Source organism: Haliotis asinina, chromosome 7 (genome assembly GCF_037392515.1).
Source record: "Haliotis asinina isolate JCU_RB_2024 chromosome 7, JCU_Hal_asi_v2, whole genome shotgun sequence".
Lineage (NCBI taxonomy): Eukaryota > Metazoa > Mollusca > Gastropoda > Lepetellida > Haliotidae > Haliotis > Haliotis asinina.
This window is the reverse complement of record NC_090286.1, coordinates 17,737,686-17,756,009: the sequence shown is the minus strand read 5'-3', so window position 1 is coordinate 17,756,009 and position 18,324 is coordinate 17,737,686. Positions and strand designations below refer to the sequence as shown.

General features: G+C 39.8%; 1 protein-coding gene across 1 annotated transcript in view; it reads left to right on the top strand.

Moving 5' to 3' along the window:
- Nucleotides 1-18,324, top strand: part of LOC137291107 (nuclear factor 1 X-type-like) — a 136,812-nt gene that overhangs the window by 71,625 nt on the left and 46,863 nt on the right. The window lies entirely within an intron of this gene.

Here is an 18,324-nt window from a genome sequence, read left to right as displayed (position 1 = left end):
AACTAGCAGATGTCTGATGCGGCGGATCGGCTTATGCATGATACATACCATTTTGACACTGATTTTGGGGGTCAAGTTAGGGGGTCGGCTTATACACGGTAATATATGGTACCAACCTGTATCAAGTTTGACCTAACTCTCAAAACTAGTAGAAAAGGCTGCTACAGAGTGATGGACCACTTGAATGTGCATAACATCCTGGATGATTATTAGTCTGCTTATCGTCCTCGTCACTCAGCAGAGATCTTGCTCCTGAGAGTTGTGAATGACCTACGGAGTATTGTAGATTCTGGGGATATTGCACTGTTGACTCTTCCAAACCTCAGTGCAGCATTTGATACTGTAGACCACCACAAATTCATTGATATCCTGCAGCATCAAGTAGGCATTGCCGGAACTGTGCTTGCCTGGTTTACATCTTATCTCTACAATTGAAGACAATGTGTGTGTGTCTCTGGAAAGTTATCTGAGAAAACAGTGCTCTCTTGTGGTGTGCCACAAGGTTCAGTACTGGGTCCTGTTTTGTTTCTTATCTATGTCAATCATCTCAAAAACATCATTGGCAAGTTTGGCACTCCTCACTTCTCATATGCTGATGATTTCGAACTGATGAATAATTTCAATTTAGACTCCTTACCTAGTATTCTTCAGCAGATTGAAACATGCATCTGAAATAAAATCATGGATGACTGAAAGGAAACTAAAACTAAATGATGAGAAAAGCAAAGTATTGCTAGAGGGAGGACAGCAACACATTGACAAGATGAAGGTGGAACAACTGAAGATTGCCTCTGCTTCTATCTCTCCTTCATGACAGGTCAATGATCTCGAAGTGCAGCTGCAATTGGATCTATCCATGTCCTCACAAGTTGAACATCTGTGTAAGATCTGTTACCAACATCTTCATACCATTGGAACAATCAGGAAGTACATCACCAAGCAGAGTGCACATACTCTAGTTAGATGTCTTGTTATTTCCCGCCTTAACTATAGCAATAGCCTTCTCACAGGTCTCTCTAAAGAACACATATGAAGACTCCAGAAAGTGTTTCTTTATCTTCTAAATATGACCATATATCTCCTGTGCTAAAATCTTTACATTGACTCCCTGTTCCATACCGGATAGAGTTCAAAGTCCTGTGCATCATCTACAAGTGTCTCAACAGTCTTGCTCCTTCTTATCTGTCATCCCTGTTAGCCAGTATGTCCTGTCCAGAACTGTTCGTTCTCAGAATCAGCATCAACTGATAGTTCCCCCAGCTTGCCCTTTCGTCCTACGGAAAGAAACGTTTTCAACATGTTGCTCCACTCCTGTGGAATTCTTTGCCTGTCCATATAAAACTTTCTGAAAGTATAGACTTTTTTCTTCACTACAGCCTTCCAGTGACTTTTCTTTTCTCCTTGTACTTTAAGTTCTCAGCGCCATGAGCATGCATTCGTTGGTGGACACTGGCACTTTATAAATATCCCTATTATTATTATGTTTTACAGATTAAGATAGAAATGCAGCAGAGAGGGTTCGGGTGATCCTGGCACAGTCAGGCTGGTAAAGTTCATCATCAGCTCAGGACCCTCGCCCCCTCTACATGCAGCCCAGACAGCGAATGGGACTTCTCCCAGGAAACACTGCCTAGTCGAACCCACCAAAAACTTTCCGCATAATGTGAAGGCTCCCCACCACAGCAGCCTTCTGCATTACCCAGATTGTCAGAAGGGCTGTGCTCCCGGTGGAGAACCCGGGCACTCTCCTGATCAGCGCCAAGAGATGAGGAGGTACCAAACCAAGGGCACCAAGAACAATGGGAGGCCTAACGACGGTGTACTTAGGATGCATGCGAGACATTTCAAAGGCGAGGTCCACATATTTATCATGCTTTTCCTGAATCTTGCCAATCACATTGCTGTCAAAAGGGACAGAAAATTCAATGATATGAATAATTTCATTGGCTTTATCAAAAAGAACAGTATCAGGTTTGTTGGCTGGAATTCGTCTCAGGCTGTATATTGGCCTATTGCAGAGAAGTTTAAAAGCATCATTTTCCAGGATGCCCTGGACATGTTCAGGGTCGTACCATGGATGGACCTCGGAGTCAAAACCACAGGCATGGCGGAGACGATAGTAAAAGCAGCGAGCCATGCCATCATGTCTTTTTAAGATATGCTGTTTGTGCCAAGGAAGGGCATCCACTGACAAGGTGTTGGACAGTCTCTGTAAATTCATTGCAAAGATGACATTTCATATTGATATTTTCTTTAAGAATAACATTCTGGCGATTGCGAGTGGGAAGTGACTGGTCCTGAGCAGCAAAAAGGAAGCCCTCAGTTTGACATTTGAGACCAGCCGACTTCATCCAGGCAAAGGAGTCGCTTGGATTGCTGTTCTGTTCCACACACTGCCTGTAAACACGATGCAATGGCTTCTCAGACAGCTTCTCCACAAAGGACCAACTCTGGGCAGACTTGGTGAAGGACTTCACCTGGTTTACTCCCATCGCTGTACCGTCCACCAGTACATCACCATGAGCAAAATCAACTTCAAATTTCAGATTGTGTCCAACAACCTTGGCATGCTTAAGATAGCTGTGGAATTCCTTGCTTTCATCATGAGTCTTGACGTGCATCACCAGAGGATCATCCGATAAATAAATATGTGGAAAAGTGCACAATAAAATTCTGTCATGAAGAGCTTCCACATTAATCAAACCCCGACCTCCAGAATTGATTGGCATGTATAAACGATTTAGAGAGGAACGAGGGTGGTGTGCTCTGTTATCAGACATGATCCTTCTGGTCAGGCGGTCAAGACTCTGGATGTCTTGTTTTGTCCAATCAACTACTCCAAAGGAATAGGAGAGGACTGGCACAGCCAAAGTATTGGTGGCTTTGACCTTGTTTCGAGCATTTAGCTCTGAACTCCAGATTTTCTTTAAACAAGATTTATACTCAGCCCAAAGTTTATCTTGAATCTGGGCATTCTGGAGCTTGTCTCGAACTTGCATTCCAAGATAGGTGTAGGCCTGATCTTCCACAAGATGCTCAATAACTCCTCCCCCTTGTAACTTGACCGATCCATTATTGGTTACCTTGCCACGTTTCAAATGAAGAGTATTACATTTGTCGAGTCCAAAAGTCACGCCAATATCATTAGAGAAGGACTCGACAAGGAGCTCGATGTCATCCATGTAGAGGAGATGAGTAAGAGGTGTTTGGGATCTGTGCTGAGGAGGCCCGTGATGGTAACCCTCCTCCCTATTGAGCAGAAAGCTCAGCGGATTTAGAGATTTCGGGTGATCCTGGCACAGTCAGGCCAGTAAGGCTCATCATCAGCTCAGGGCCCCCACCCCCTCTACACACAGCCCAGACAGCGAATGAGACTTCTCCCAGGAAACACTGCCTAGTCGAACCCACCAAGAACTTTCCAGAGAAGATGGAGGCTCCCCAACACTGCAGCCTTCTGCATTACCCAGATTGTCAGAAGGGCTGTGCTCCCGGTGGAGAACCCGGGCACTCTCCTGATCTGCGCCAAGAGATCAGGAGGTACCAAACCAAGGGCACCGAGAACAATGGGGAGCCTGATGACTGTGTGCTTGGGATACAGGCAAGACTATTATTATTAATATTATTATTATTTAAAGTTAGATGGTATATGGATTGTCATGAGAAATATTTGTCAGTATAATGTTATCAAAATAAGAAACACATATGTAATGTAATTCTATCATACACATCCTCTTGGGGGTTCAGAGTTGTATGTTGTGTGTTGTGTGACAAATCTCTGTTAATGACTACAGTCGTGCCCTGTTTATTGGAATTTCAGAAATACGGGAAAACTTGCCTTCCAAACGAAAATTCCTTGAAATGAATTCACAACGTTGAAAAATTATTCCCGGAAATCTGATATCAGTAACCGTTTCATTTTTACATACAAAACACTTAATTATGTGCATTTTGTGTCTCGTATATCAGGTTGGCTGTATGTTTTCACACACGATTACCATGGACCTTGCATGTCGTAACATGAAAGGAGTTTGCAGTCTTTGAAGTGTGAGAAGATTAACTACCTCTGTGTAGCAAGGTGACACTGAGTTAATTTTGAGATGTGTCAATTTGCGGGTCACTATAATTAATGAATCCGGATGATCAAGCAAGCCAGGACAGCTGTGAGCGAAAAGACAATTGCTAACTGTTCGTCATGTTGATATTATCCAATCAAATGATGACCCACAAGAAGACATGGCCTTGTCGGAACTTTGGGATGCACTACGATCCTATGCACAAGTTGCAACTGTGACTGTTACTGCCCATGATCTTGTGAATGTCGAAAGTGACGAATTGACCAACGAAAGTCCTCTCGCTTTTCTACACAGCCAGTGCATAAAGCAATGACTGATTTCTTCAAGTGAGCATAATTGCATGAAAGAGACATTTTATGTATGCACTGATATTTGTTTATGTGTAATCAATAAAGATTGATGCCTACTATGTTCGTTTCTTTGTACGTTCAGGTATCTGAAAAATGTGCTTATCTGGACAATTTCAATAAAAACACAAGTGTTCGGATAAACGGGGCATGACTGTATTTATATTAAGAGCTTTAAATTGTGTTAAATTTGTGTAAGAAATGAATCGATAAATTCACAACACTGACTGATGGACTTATTTTACACAGGGTAAATAATTTATTGCCATGTATGATGACTGGGGTTTCTGATGCAACCAACTAACTGCTTGGATAATAGATGTTTAACACTTTTTACAAGTATACATAAAAGTATACAGTAGTGTCAGAATTTAAAACCAAAATGGATTCAGATGAGTGAGGAACTGCTGCTCAAAAATATAATTAATATATTTCTAACTAAATGTTACATTCTTTATGGAATTTCTTCAGTTGTCAGGGATTCGTAAGAATCACAAATTGGCGATAAAGACTTTCCAGGGGATACTCATTGATAGGAGGTGCATCTCCCATTTTTTACATTGAGATCGGTGGTAGTATGGGACCTATTTCTAAAATTTAAATGCGGCAGCAGTTGAAGAATTACCGATGGAAATAACATAGGGGTTGATAACATATAAAAATGACTTTCATAGATGCTACGAAACCCAAAACTTGCACTGCCTCGTGTTCTGTCATAGGAAATGCAGTGACAATATGCCGTTTTTCATTGTGTTTTCCCTCTTTATATCGTGTGAATTGGTACTAAACTTGGAATTTAAACAAACGATGCTTTTCCGAACTAAAAATCAAAGCAAAACGTCAGTTAATGGAATTTCGTTGTAAACGATAGGTTTTTTTCAGGGAAGGTAATCACGGCAACACATAAGCTGGGTTCTGTGTTTATATGTGTCAAGTTGTCACAGCGCTCATTCAGTCGGGAATCAGACCAGAAGTGAGACTTTGGACTGTCCCTTATATCATTTTAAGAGGACAGTTATTGCCCCTTGCAACAGAAAAAATTGACCATTGTGCAAATTAGCTATTTGTTACTTTACACAAATTTATTTGTTGGTGTGACTTTGTAAGGTTATTATGTTAAGGGGTAGCTGAGTGAAGCTCACAGCACCGCCCACACCTGTCACTTAAATTCATGCTAGAATTCGGTTGTTTTTAATTTTTCACTCACCCAATACAAAACACAACCTATTGTGAAATACATACAATCACTTACAAAGATGTACAATATCACACAGCAGTGTGTTTTATGTATATCAAGAAACAACCAAGAAACCAACATACAGCCCAACATAATCCCACCTTTTACATGTTATCCAATCCTTCCAATTATATTACCTTACTGAATAATGCTAAATCACAGTAATATGCAGAGCACCATAAAGACAACTTCTTACATCTGTAGGGGATTAAATGATAGGTTTTTATGCCAAGACATATTCTATTTCCTTAAGACAAAACAATCATCTATATACTGTTTACATGATGTCCATTTCATCACAGTTTGCACAAAATCTGAAACAGGAATGGGGAAATAAATGCTGTTACATAAACTCGAACAGAGGCAGTACACGGAGTATCATTATCTTGGTATGAAATAACCTGGAATTTACAGTTGCTGTTGAGCTTAGGGATAGCAACGATAATGTCATGGGATTAGAACTTACCATTAATGATTTTAAGTTAGCACTAGTAAATATATGGGCCAAGCACAGATAGTCCTGATTTCTATGATGATATTGATAAACTTTTACGGTCTTTCCAAACCAACATCTCTCTTTATGGGGACCGGAATATCATTCAAGACTACTTTAAAGATGCCTTTAGTTATAAAAGCGTTAATATCCCAAAAGCCTGTGAAAGGTTGCTTATACTGAAAGAAGAGTTCAATGTAGTAGACCCATGGAGAAAATTCAGTCCGACTGAAAAACGTTTCACATGGCGACAGCAAACACTAATAAAACCTGCTTTCATCTATTGGTGAAATTCAGATGATGATCTGCATAACCTTTTAGATGATGATGACATTCCTAATGTATCAGACGAAATGACAAAAACCCTTGTACTGGAGCTTACACAGAATGAAGTTCTATTAGTGAAAGTGAAAAAAGTCCTGGACCTGATGGATTCACAGCAGAATTCATAAAATTCTTATGGATAGATATGTGCAAATATCTTGTATCTTGCTTGAATGAATCATACAGGCAAGGCATGCTACCAGTAGCACTATGAAGAGGTTTGATTACATGCTTACCAACAGGAAACAAACCTAAACAATATATACAAACCTGGAGGCCAGTAATGTTGTTTTCCATTTTCTATAAAATTGGTTCTTTTGCAATCTCCAAGAGAATAAAAACTGTGCTTGACAGCAGACAGACAGACAGACAGACAGACAGGTTTTATTCAGTAGTGAAGGCCCAGTGGCCCATAGTACAGTTAATTTTTCTTTTTAACAAATATTGGTCACGTGACACGAAATTATGGTTTTACATGTAATTTAAGGATGGACATCAAATGTTTAATAAAACTGGCAGCTGATTTAATAGTGTCATCGTTTTTAGATTTAAGTATTTTATATATCGTTTGTGGGGAATCATTAAAGCATTTTAAATACTTCCTTCGGCCGGCAGAGAATGCCTCACAATCTAATAGTAGGTGACGTTCGTCTTCAGTTTTACCAGAAGAACAATAAGAACATGATAAATCTTCTAGTGTATTTTTATCTTTTCTATAACGTTGTATTTTTAAGGCATGTAGAGAGATTCTAAATTTACAAAAATTTCTTAAAAGGGACTTATCATTAAGGACCCTAATATATTTTTCAGGTCCAAACATCGATTTACATTGTGAATAGTGACTTAGAAAACTCGATGAATTTACTGATGCGTGCCAATTCTGAATGTATATATCTTTTATTCGTTGTTTAAATGCTGACAGAAACATTTTTATATCACCCACATCTTGCTTAAACCAAACATAAGAAAACCCACTTGAAAATAACACATTTCGCACACCCGAAGCCCAAGAATACTTTCCACGTTTGTCTAGGGATAATAATAATTGATAGCTTTGATACGGGTAGCGGTAATCGGGCATTCTGATAAGTTTAATCCAGTATCTGATAACTCTCATTTGACTCTCAATATGCATGTTATAGCGTCCTGTATCGCCAAGTACGGCTTTGTTGGAAGCAAATTTACCTACAGTAAGAAATCTCTTAAAGTATGATGCATGCACATTTTCAATGGCTTCGAAATAGTTTACTCCCCAAATTTCAGATCCATATAACAATATTGGTGCTATTTTAGTGTCAAAAAGTAAGCAAGCTGAGTCAAATGAAATAAATTTATTAGCCTTAAAGAGTTTGAAAATGGGAAATAATGCCTTCTTAGCTTGTGCTGCAAGAGTTTTAGATGCCATGGACCAGTTTAATCGGCTAGAAAATAAAAGACCCAAATATTTATAATATGAAACAACATTCATACTTTTGCCCCGGAATAACCATTTTTCAGAATGTGCCACTTGACAGCATCATAAATGAAGATCATAAAGGATTTATGACAGGAAGGTACATAGGTGAAAGTACAAGACTTGTCTGTGACTTCATAAAGTATACAGATAGTTATCAGATACCAGGACTATTATTACTTACAGATTTTGAAACGGCATTCGATGCTATAGACTGGAAATTCTTGGACAAAACACTTGAATTCTTTAACTTCGGAAGTTCTATTCGAAATTGGGTTGAAACCTTCTATAATGACATCGAAACTTGCATATTGGTAAACGAATTTGGCTCTTGATTTCTAAAAAATTTTAAGGGGTTGTCCACAGGGATTCCGCCCTCTCCCCATGCCTGTTCATACTATGTGTTGAGATAATGGTTAATATGATGAGAAACAATTCAAACATCAATGGCCTTGAAGACTGAAAATTTCGAATATCTCTAGCACAATTTGCTGATGATACCAGGTGTATGCTTAATGGTACTGAGCGCTGTCTTATGCTGTAATGCAAACAATAGAACAATTTGCCCACTTTTCTGGACAGAAGGTAAATGTTGATAAAACTAGGATTTTGTGGTTGGGATCTAAGAAACTATGCCTTAAGTTGAAACTGAATTGGGATCAAGATTCTTTCACACTGGATATTCATTTTAGTTTAGACTTAGACGATATGATCACAGTGAATTATGATGAAAAGCTTTTAAAATGTCAAACCATGATGAATGTATGGTCCGCCAGATTTATCACCACCCACCCCCCTACCTCCCACCCTCGGTAGAAACACTGTTTTAGAATCACTTATTTTAGCAAAACTGAATCACCTTTTTTCTTCAATTCCTAGCCCGCCTGAAAATGTCATTAATGATTTTCAAACTTAATGTTTCAGATTTATTAGGAAAAACAAACCTGATATGTTAAAGCAAAAACAGGTTTTATGTAGTCCAAACAACAACAGTTTTCAAAGTACCTAAGATGAATTAGATAATCGAAGCACAAAAGTCGTCATTACTTGGGCATTACTACAAGAACCCAACACCATGGACCAAACTTAGTAATATGAATCTACCTAAAAATAGTTTAATAATTATTTTAGAACTTTATTGTCACCATATTAAAAAAAAATATATTTCAAACATAAATCCATTTTATGTTGACTTGGTCTCATTTCATTTCATTTGATTTTATAAAAAAATATCATACCACAAACCGATACAGATGTTTTCAGCCAAACTATCTGGCATAACCGTAATATTATGATTGACAAAAAAAAGCATGTACTACTCACACTGGAACTCGAAAGGAATCGACTTAATGAATGATCTTTTGGATGAAAACGGGTGTTTTCTAAACTTCACTGATTTTGAAAACAAATATGATCTAAAACAAACTTCATTCTTTTTTATATTTTGATTCAAACGATAAAAACATATGTCAAGTCATTTGGAAATTTAGAAATAAAAGATATGGTTAAATGAGACAAATTAATTAAGACATCTTTGTGCAGACACTAAAGGATCAAGGTACATTACACCGAACCAGTTTATCAAGTGACACTGTTTCCAGCTGCCTTTAAAGTGCAGTAAATGTTTGGTTCAATAGACACTCAAGATGCCAGATGATCAATTTGTTGCATTCAACATACTTAGGTTCGTGAACTTGCATCTAGATAAGGCCAAAATTGTTGAACTATACCAGCTCTCAACACGATCTTCTTATTGAGGGCAGTTGTGATGTTCTGAAGTCAGTGAGATGGAGTGGCATGTTCTAAGCATGACAATCTGACTTGTTTTTGCTGATTAACCTATTGCCTGTGAGGCGCTTGAAGATTTTTGCCTGCCTTTTAAGCTGGTTGAACTCTGGCAGTACTTACGTTATTCATTGCGTTGAATCAGGTTCACACTGTCATACGGATTCACCGTGCCAATTCGATTCACACAGCTGATTACTCTCATTCAATAGTTAATTTACCATTAAATCTTCAGGGTTGATGAATGATTTGGTTCAACGAATCTACCCTTCAGCACATATATTAGCCATGCAACCACCTGTTTGTGCCTTATTGGATAAGCTTGACACGCTGGAATATTTTGCAATGTTTGTTTAAGCCCTGTTGCTTCAGACTACTGTAATAGTGTTATGGTGTATTGATGGGTGCAATGAAGGCTTGGTTTGTCGTCTTCTTCATTTGGCATCATCTGCAAGCTTCTGCACAGATGGGTCAAGTTTCTGCGCATGATACCAGCATGATGTTTTATGATTTCCTCACCTGGATTTTATATATTGTGACTTGCCTAGTTAACCAAAGACCCTGTTGTCTGCATTTTGTCACTGTTGCATCATGGGTAATGTTTACAGGTTTGTTTACAAGAGAATTTTGATGATTAAAGTGACTATGAAGTGCCCTGACAGTCTTGTCTTGGTCTCATGAGTCAAATATCAATTCCAGCCTTTAATTGCCAGTAACAATGAATGGTGCCATTCCTGGTAAAAGTGATTGTGTCAGAATTCATCAGCCTGCTAAGAGACACTGCTTATGCTGAGAATGCTACAACTTGGCCAGGGTTACTAATAATAATAATATGTGTATTTATAATGCGCTGAATTCCACACATAAAGCATGCTCAAAGCGCTACATTGAATGAATCCAAGCAAATATTTACAAAGCAAGGCAGAGGTTATGCTGGAACGATGGTGAAAAACAATCTGAGGAAATTTAAGCTATACATTGTAATATTTTCTGAAAAGATAAGTTTTCAGTGAACTTTTGAATGAGTCAATGGAGGGAGACATTTTGAGTTCAGTCGGGAGTTGATTCCATGACTGTGGAGCACCATAGCCGAATGAGCGAAATCCAAATGCCTGTAATTTCTGTCTGGGAACAATGAGAAGGTTTTGGTCTGTTGATCTTACTCAGTTGTTTCTACGTTAGCCCAAGCACTCAGTTAAGAGGTTACTGCAGCTTTGTCAGGACAGCTCAAGTCTTCACTTTCAGAGGTCAACTTCAGGCCAAGAACCTCAGGGTGCTAATCCACATCCTCATTTCAGGATGGTGTTGATCAACCTACTTCGTATTATTATGAAGAAGAGAGACTTTCTCATGAGCCTCAATCTTCAGGATGTCATCACGTCCCGATACATCAAGAGCACCAAAAGTACTTTTGCTTTATATTCAGTGAGAACCATTAGGATGTGCAAGTCCTGCCCTTTGGAATTTCCATGGCCTTGTGGCTTTCTGCCAGCCTTACCAAGCCGATCATGAGTTTCTAGCATCATCAGGGAATAGTTTTTGTAGAGCTTCATAGACAACTGTCTCACCAGGATTCATCTGTTCTGCACTTATTCCCCAAGACAGGATGGCAGAAAATGCAGTGTTGTGTTCCACAAGATCTGTTCCAAGCAATGACACTTTGCCAAAGCCCTGACTTAAAGAGTCCAACTACAACTTTATACAAGTTGACAATTCCAAGGAATTCATGGTTAAGGGAGATAACCTTTTCATTTATGTTCATACCATACCAAACCCATGAAGATCTAGGTTAGAATAGGTCTTCAACAACCCATGCCTGACACAAATGCAACTATGCTTGTCGTAGGAGGCAACTAACAGGATCAGGTAGTCAGGCTCGCTGTCTTGGTTGACACATGTCATCAGTTCCCAATTGCGCAGAACGATGCTTTTGCTGTTCCTCACAGGATTGTGTGGTCAAAATTTACAGACCGCCACCATATAGCTATGGTATTGCTGAGTGTGGCATACACCTAAACTCACTCACTCACTCATTGCATATCACTACTAATAAACAAGTATAGACTGACAAAATTGTGAGAACTATCTAACACTCTCAACATTGTCGCCTGAGGAAGACACATTTCAGGAGCATAGTATGTGATAGCTGATGCATTGTTCTGCTCCAACTGGCAATTGCTGGCCGAGTGGAAATTGCGAAAACACCTTGACAATAGCGTTAGATAGCAACTGTCCATGACGTCGATCATGGAGGGTTGCTTTTTGCACTCAGGCAGTGTCTTGTAATGTCACTACTTACGAGACCCACTGATGACGGATGTCCAAGGTTTGCATCAATTCGGACTGCTGGTCTTAGCTCAGCAGCTCACTTCAGGCCATCACAGCAGATAATGGAAGGTCCCACAATCAGTCCTAATGCCTGTACTTACTGAATAAAAGTGTGAACTATATGTTTATCTTTTGTTCTCATTGTTATGGGCTTTAAGAACTACTTCACTTCGTTGGATACCACAGCATTAAGATACAGCCAAGGTATTCAACACTCTTGCTTACATACTTCTACTCTGTGGAGTAATTATGTCAGTGAAGTGAGTCTTTCCCAAAGTCCAGTGGATTTCATTGTGTTCTGACTCCTAAGTTGCCAGGCTCATCCTTTGACAAAGCTTATGTGAAGAAGCGAGGGTCAGTTTGATTTTGTTCTGGAACTGAATGTCAGGACTAGTTTCCGTTTCTGTTTAGAGGGTGACAAACACAAGATGGTGGCTGATGGGTCTCAAAGCAGGGTCCGTTCCTATAAACAGTTGCAAAAACTGTAATTTACAGAGGTACCTAGGAAACCACGGCCTTGTGAGGCCAACTTGCTGAACTATGTCCTTTCATTTTAATGAAGGTCGTGACCAAACACCACATCGCTTGTGAGCACCTATCTTCCAGGGAGTCATTGTGCTTAGTAAGCCAAGGGGTCAGGAGATCCATCTGGATGCGTTACAGGCCACCCTTGTACATCGCTAACTACAGTTGTCTTCAGGATTTCACAGCTCTGGCTGTCATTTCTGACAACCGCATATGATTTAAAATCTAAAGATAAATGGTTATGACTAGTGGAAGATTTCGCCTCAATTTCTTGTGTCAGAAATGCAAAACATCAAAATTTGGAAGAAGCTCTAATTCTTTGGATTAGTGACTGAATAGCAAGAATGCTGCAGTAAATGATGCAATGATTGTTGAAAAAGCAGAATTCTTTGGCATACAACTTGTCATTTGGGATTTTTCCTACTCACATGGTTGGCACATTTCAAATTTTGTTTCTGTCACTGTCACTTTGTTTCTGTCACTCCAAGAAAAACTACCAGGTGATGCAGATAAAACTGCAATTTCCAAAGGGAGAGAAGAGTTGAAATCAGTGCTGAAGAATTATGAGCCTGATGATATTTTCAGTTTAGATGAGACAGGTTAAGTTTATAAGTTAATCCTCAGTTACACTCTCGCTTCAAAGGCTTGCTCTGGCGTAAAAAGGTCTAAAGAGCACATTCCAAGAAGCACTATGCTCCAATGCTAGTGGGAGAAGGAAAATTGATCTGTTAGTCATTGGCAAGGCATCACAACCAAGGTGCTTCAGCAGAGAGGTTTACATCCATTATGACTATAACACCAGAGCATGGATAATGATTGAATTATTCAGTGACTGGTTGTGACACCATGCGTCTGAAGGGTCGTAAAGTGATCCTTCTCTTAGACAATGCAGTTTGCCGTTTTCATCTGAACATTCAACTGACCAACATCACTGCTCACATTCAACCAATGGAAGCTGGTAACTTCAGGAACTTTAAAGCATGTTACAAGAATCGCTAGTAAAACACTATTTCATATGTGCCATGAGCTGACTGATGAAGAAATCATCAACAGAGTGCAGCCACTGTTGTTACACCAACAGAATCAAAACACACCAACGGTCTGCTGACCTTCTGTGAATGCAGTGGCGATGAAGGTTCACTTAAATAATTTCTGGACTTTGTGAAACAACTCAAAGAAATAAAACCAAGGAAGCAAACATCTATGACAGACTTTTTATGGAAATAATGTGAAATGTGATAGGATGAGTCAAGTAACATGTAAAATGTATAATGTAAACCAACATGCTGAAAGAAAGTTAATTGGTATCCATTTTATATGTTATTCTTTAGTGTTTTGATTATTGACTATTGATTTATTGGTATATCAACATGAATAAATTTTCAGTGTACATCGTAAATGTGTTTTGTTTGTTTGATGCAGTTAACCGGACACCTCACTATCCTGATGAATTCCACATTCAGCTGGATGTTAGTAGAAGGATTCCTGAGCAATGAGACTCGGGGACAAGAATTGCCAATGCTGTGATAACTCTTCATGTTGATATTCTCTACATGTATGGAAGGAACATCACCTGTTGCATGGCACTTTGGAAGTGCATCGTTCAACTCTAGCTATAGTCCCAGCCAAGCAAGAAGTCCACATAAGAAACATCCTGTACTCATCATTTTTTGTCTTTTAAGATTAGAGATGTCCCTACACAGGCTATCTTCATGAAATGGGGCCCATCTGCAGTTATATCATGACTTCTACTTGACAAAATGTCAGCATCTCATCCTGCTTGCAAAAACATGCCTTCCTCATGTCTTTAACCAAAGCTTCTAGTTTGTCGGATTAACATGCCTTGAATTTGAAGTGAAGTGTTTAAGGCATACCTGTCAACTCTCATATCATGCGAGTCTCTAAACTCACGGTCTCATGCCATGCTCCTATTTTCTCATGTGGAGATTTATATTCCAACATGTTGGAAAAAAATGATCATGGAAATGTATTTAAGTCATCTTGTAACCTTCTCAGAGATAGACCAGTTGTGCCTAATTTTTGCAAAAAAGTAGTTTTTTGCCTCCGAAATTTGCCCCCTGGGTCCCAACTTGTGTCTTTCTCACTCATTACACACATTAGGGGTCAGGGGTTTACAGCCCTGTAAGGGTTGGTGGGCGAGTTGGCTAAAGCGCCAAGCTAGTGATCCAGCGAGTTTGATGTGTCGGGATGGAGTCTATCTATGGCTGGATGTAAAAACCTTGGAGTCAACTTTGTGTGCAGGCTCTATCCGTGTTGTCACAACCTCTAGTGTACAGCACACATCGCAGTGCACTTAAAAGAACCCACAAATCCATTGGTACATGACCAGGTGGTGGCTGCATTAATGCATGCAAACACCTAGTTGCTGGTACAGCAGTGTGCAGTAAACTTGGACATTGTACTGTGACATGTAGGATGAGAGAGTCACAATAAACTTGGTGTGCCAAGTGGCAGCAATAGTTGTATACTCCCTAGGGAGTTGTGATTGACAATACAATGTGACTTTGAGATTGACATCCAACAACAAGTACCAGTGCCTTGAGCAAGCACTGGTTGTATGCATATGTGTGCTATATAAATACTCTGTAATAAGAGGAGACATTTGTATTAGTTCAATAATAATGCTTTGAATGCTACCACTGAAACTATCAAAGATAATTCTTTGAATGCTACCACTGAAACTAGCTGTAGCAGTGAGGACCCAGCTATCCATTCCCAAGGAATCCCATAGAATAGAACAGAATGCTGGTTGCGCTTGGTAGCAGCAATCTGTAGCTGTCTCCTGAAAAGTGAAAAATACATTACTTCTGTACAGACTACTATCACCATTTTTGCTGAGGATGTTGTTAAGCTCACCAGGGATGCTTGTGTGACGTTTGAATCTTCAATTCGTGCAAAATGTGGAGTTATTTGACAGCTTTCATATCAGTTTTGTTGGAAATATTCACATCCTACTTTGTGTCATCAATCACTCCCCAAGCCTACCCCAATTGGAGTACAATGAGTACTAATCAACTGCAGCCCCACTACTTCTACAGCAGGGCAGATCTTTTGTCTGTCAATCAACCAACTGGCCACAACAGTCCATTTTGTGTCACTGTGGAAAGCAAAAACTTTCAAGGTCGGATTGACCCTACACTTCTGAAAACATTACGTGATGCTGGGATTTCTGTTTGCAAGAAAACCAAGAGAGGTCGTCGAGCGGGTAGGAAATCTCCTCGGAAATTAACAATGTGTCAAAATGTTTTCCCTGATTCTGTCAGAACTAACTGCTGTAGTGGGATTAACCATAAGAATCTGATTCAGGTCCATCCCACAAAGCCTCCAGAATTTCTTAAAATGTGCCTCTGGAATGCTCAATCAACCAGAAACAAATCTATTGACATATTTGATATGATCATTGACTGTGAAATAGATGTGCTCATTCTAACTGAAACATGGTAAAGGAGCATGGGAGATGAAGCTAAGATAGCTGAAATGACCCCAGTGTCCCATTCTTTCCTCCACTCTCCCAGACTTGATAAAAGTGGAGGGGGCATTGCAATTCTCTTCAGGAAATCCCTCACTGTTCATCGCAGTGACTCTAGAAACAGTTACAAATCCTTTAAGAGCATGAATGTAGTGATAACTTCCAGACAAGCTACGCTGAACCTGGTGTGCATTTACCGACCCCCACCTTCCGTTAAGAACAAACTGAAAAACAATGACTTTCTTCAAGAGTTACCTATCCTCCTTGCAACAAACTCTGAAAAACTACACAGTAATTCTTGGTGACTTTAATGTGCACTTCAACACTCACGAGAAGCCTGAGGTCAAGAAATATCCTCAGTTATTGAGTACATATTCCTTGACCCAGCATGTGTCTGTCGCCACACATAAATCTGGCAACATTCTCGACTGGATTATCACATTATTACAGCATTATCAAGGAAGTTGAAGTCATCCATTGCCAGATGTCTGACCACTTCAATGTCTTCTTTACTATTGACATAGTGAAGTCGAACAACAAGCACTCAATCTTGATGTGTCGCAACATCAAAAAAATTCAGCCAGATGGTTTCAGACAGGACTTGGTTAATTCAAATCTCCTCACTGATCCTCCCCCTGATGTTGATGACCATGTTGAGCTCTTCCATGACACCCTCACATCTCTCCTAGATAAACTTGCTCCGGCAGTTGAGAAGGTGATACTTCATCCTCATGCTCCATGGTATGACGTGTCGATTCGTCACTCTAAGACTCAACGGCGCAGAGCTGAACGTCAGTGGCGTAAGACACGCCTGGAAATTCACAGGCAGATATATCAACAGTGCCGAAATGCTACCACCTCTTTAATCATCTCCGCTAAAAGGAAATATTGTCTTCCCAGTATAGAGAATAGCATGGGGAAGCCTGCTTCACTGTACAGGCTTATAAATACCCTGCTTGGGAAGGAAGGTGATGGTGATAGATTACCTCCCGGACAAAGTCACAAGGAACTAGCAGATTCCTTCAACTCATTCTTCATCTCAAAGATTGATACCATTCGAAAAGGACTTTTTGTCAAGGATGTTGATAGGTGTTTCAGTGAACCTCACTTCACAGGTGATCCATTAATGCAGTTTGCACCTTTCAGTCCAAAGGACATTGAATCAATGATCCGCTCTTCAAAGCCAACCACCTGCGACTCTGACCCCATACCAATGAAACTTCTGTTTCAGTATCTTGACCTGCTTCAGCCAAGCATTACCAAAATTGTCAACTCAAGTTTGGTGAGCAGTGTATTTCCTAACAGATTTAAACATGCTGTAGTAAAACCTTTGCTGAAAAAAACAGATCTTGACCCTCAGAATCTTCAGAACTTACGACCTGTCTCAAATTTATCCTTCGTTTCCAAGATAATCGAGAAGGCTGTACATGTGAGGCTTAAAGACCATATCTCTAAACATCTTCTGTTGGATGAATTCCAATTGGCGTATCGGCAATACTTTAGTACAGAGACTGCACTACTGCAGGTGACAAATGAGCTCCGCTGTGCTGTCGATGATGGTAGGATTGCTGTTCTAGTGTTGTTGGACCTGTCTGCGGCCTTCGACACAATTGACCACCATAGACTCCTGTCTAGGCTTAAAAAACAGTATGGACTTGAAGGCCATGCCCTTCAATGGGTATCATCTTATCTGTTTGACCGACAGCAATCTGTTGTCATTGGTAGTGAGAGATCTAAAGGCGCTGCAATCACATGTGGTGTGCCACAGGGGTCAGTCCTTGGTCCGGTCCTGTTTGTATTGTATACTGGATATGTGGGAATGATTACTAAAAGCCACACAGTTTCTCACCACACCTATGCTGATGACACTCAGCTCCTGAAAGCCTTCCATCTGTCAGATCTCTCCACATCTCTTCACTGCTTAGCTAAATGTACACAGGACATCAAGTGCTGGATTACTACAAATATGCTTAAACTCAATGACACTAAAACAGAAGCAGTTCTCGTTGGTACAAAGCAACAACTCAACAAAGTCAAAACCGATTTCCTTAAAGTTGCAGATGCAGACATCAAGTTTTCTGATGTTGTTTAGGACTTGGGTGTATACATTGACTCTTCTTTGACTCTGGATTCTCATGTTAATCATTTGAGCAGGATCTGCTACTTTCACCTGAAATCCATTGGTAACATCTGGCAATACCTAACAACTGCTGCAACTGAAGCCGTTGTTCAGGTTCTTGTTACATCAAGGCTTGATTACTGCAATAGC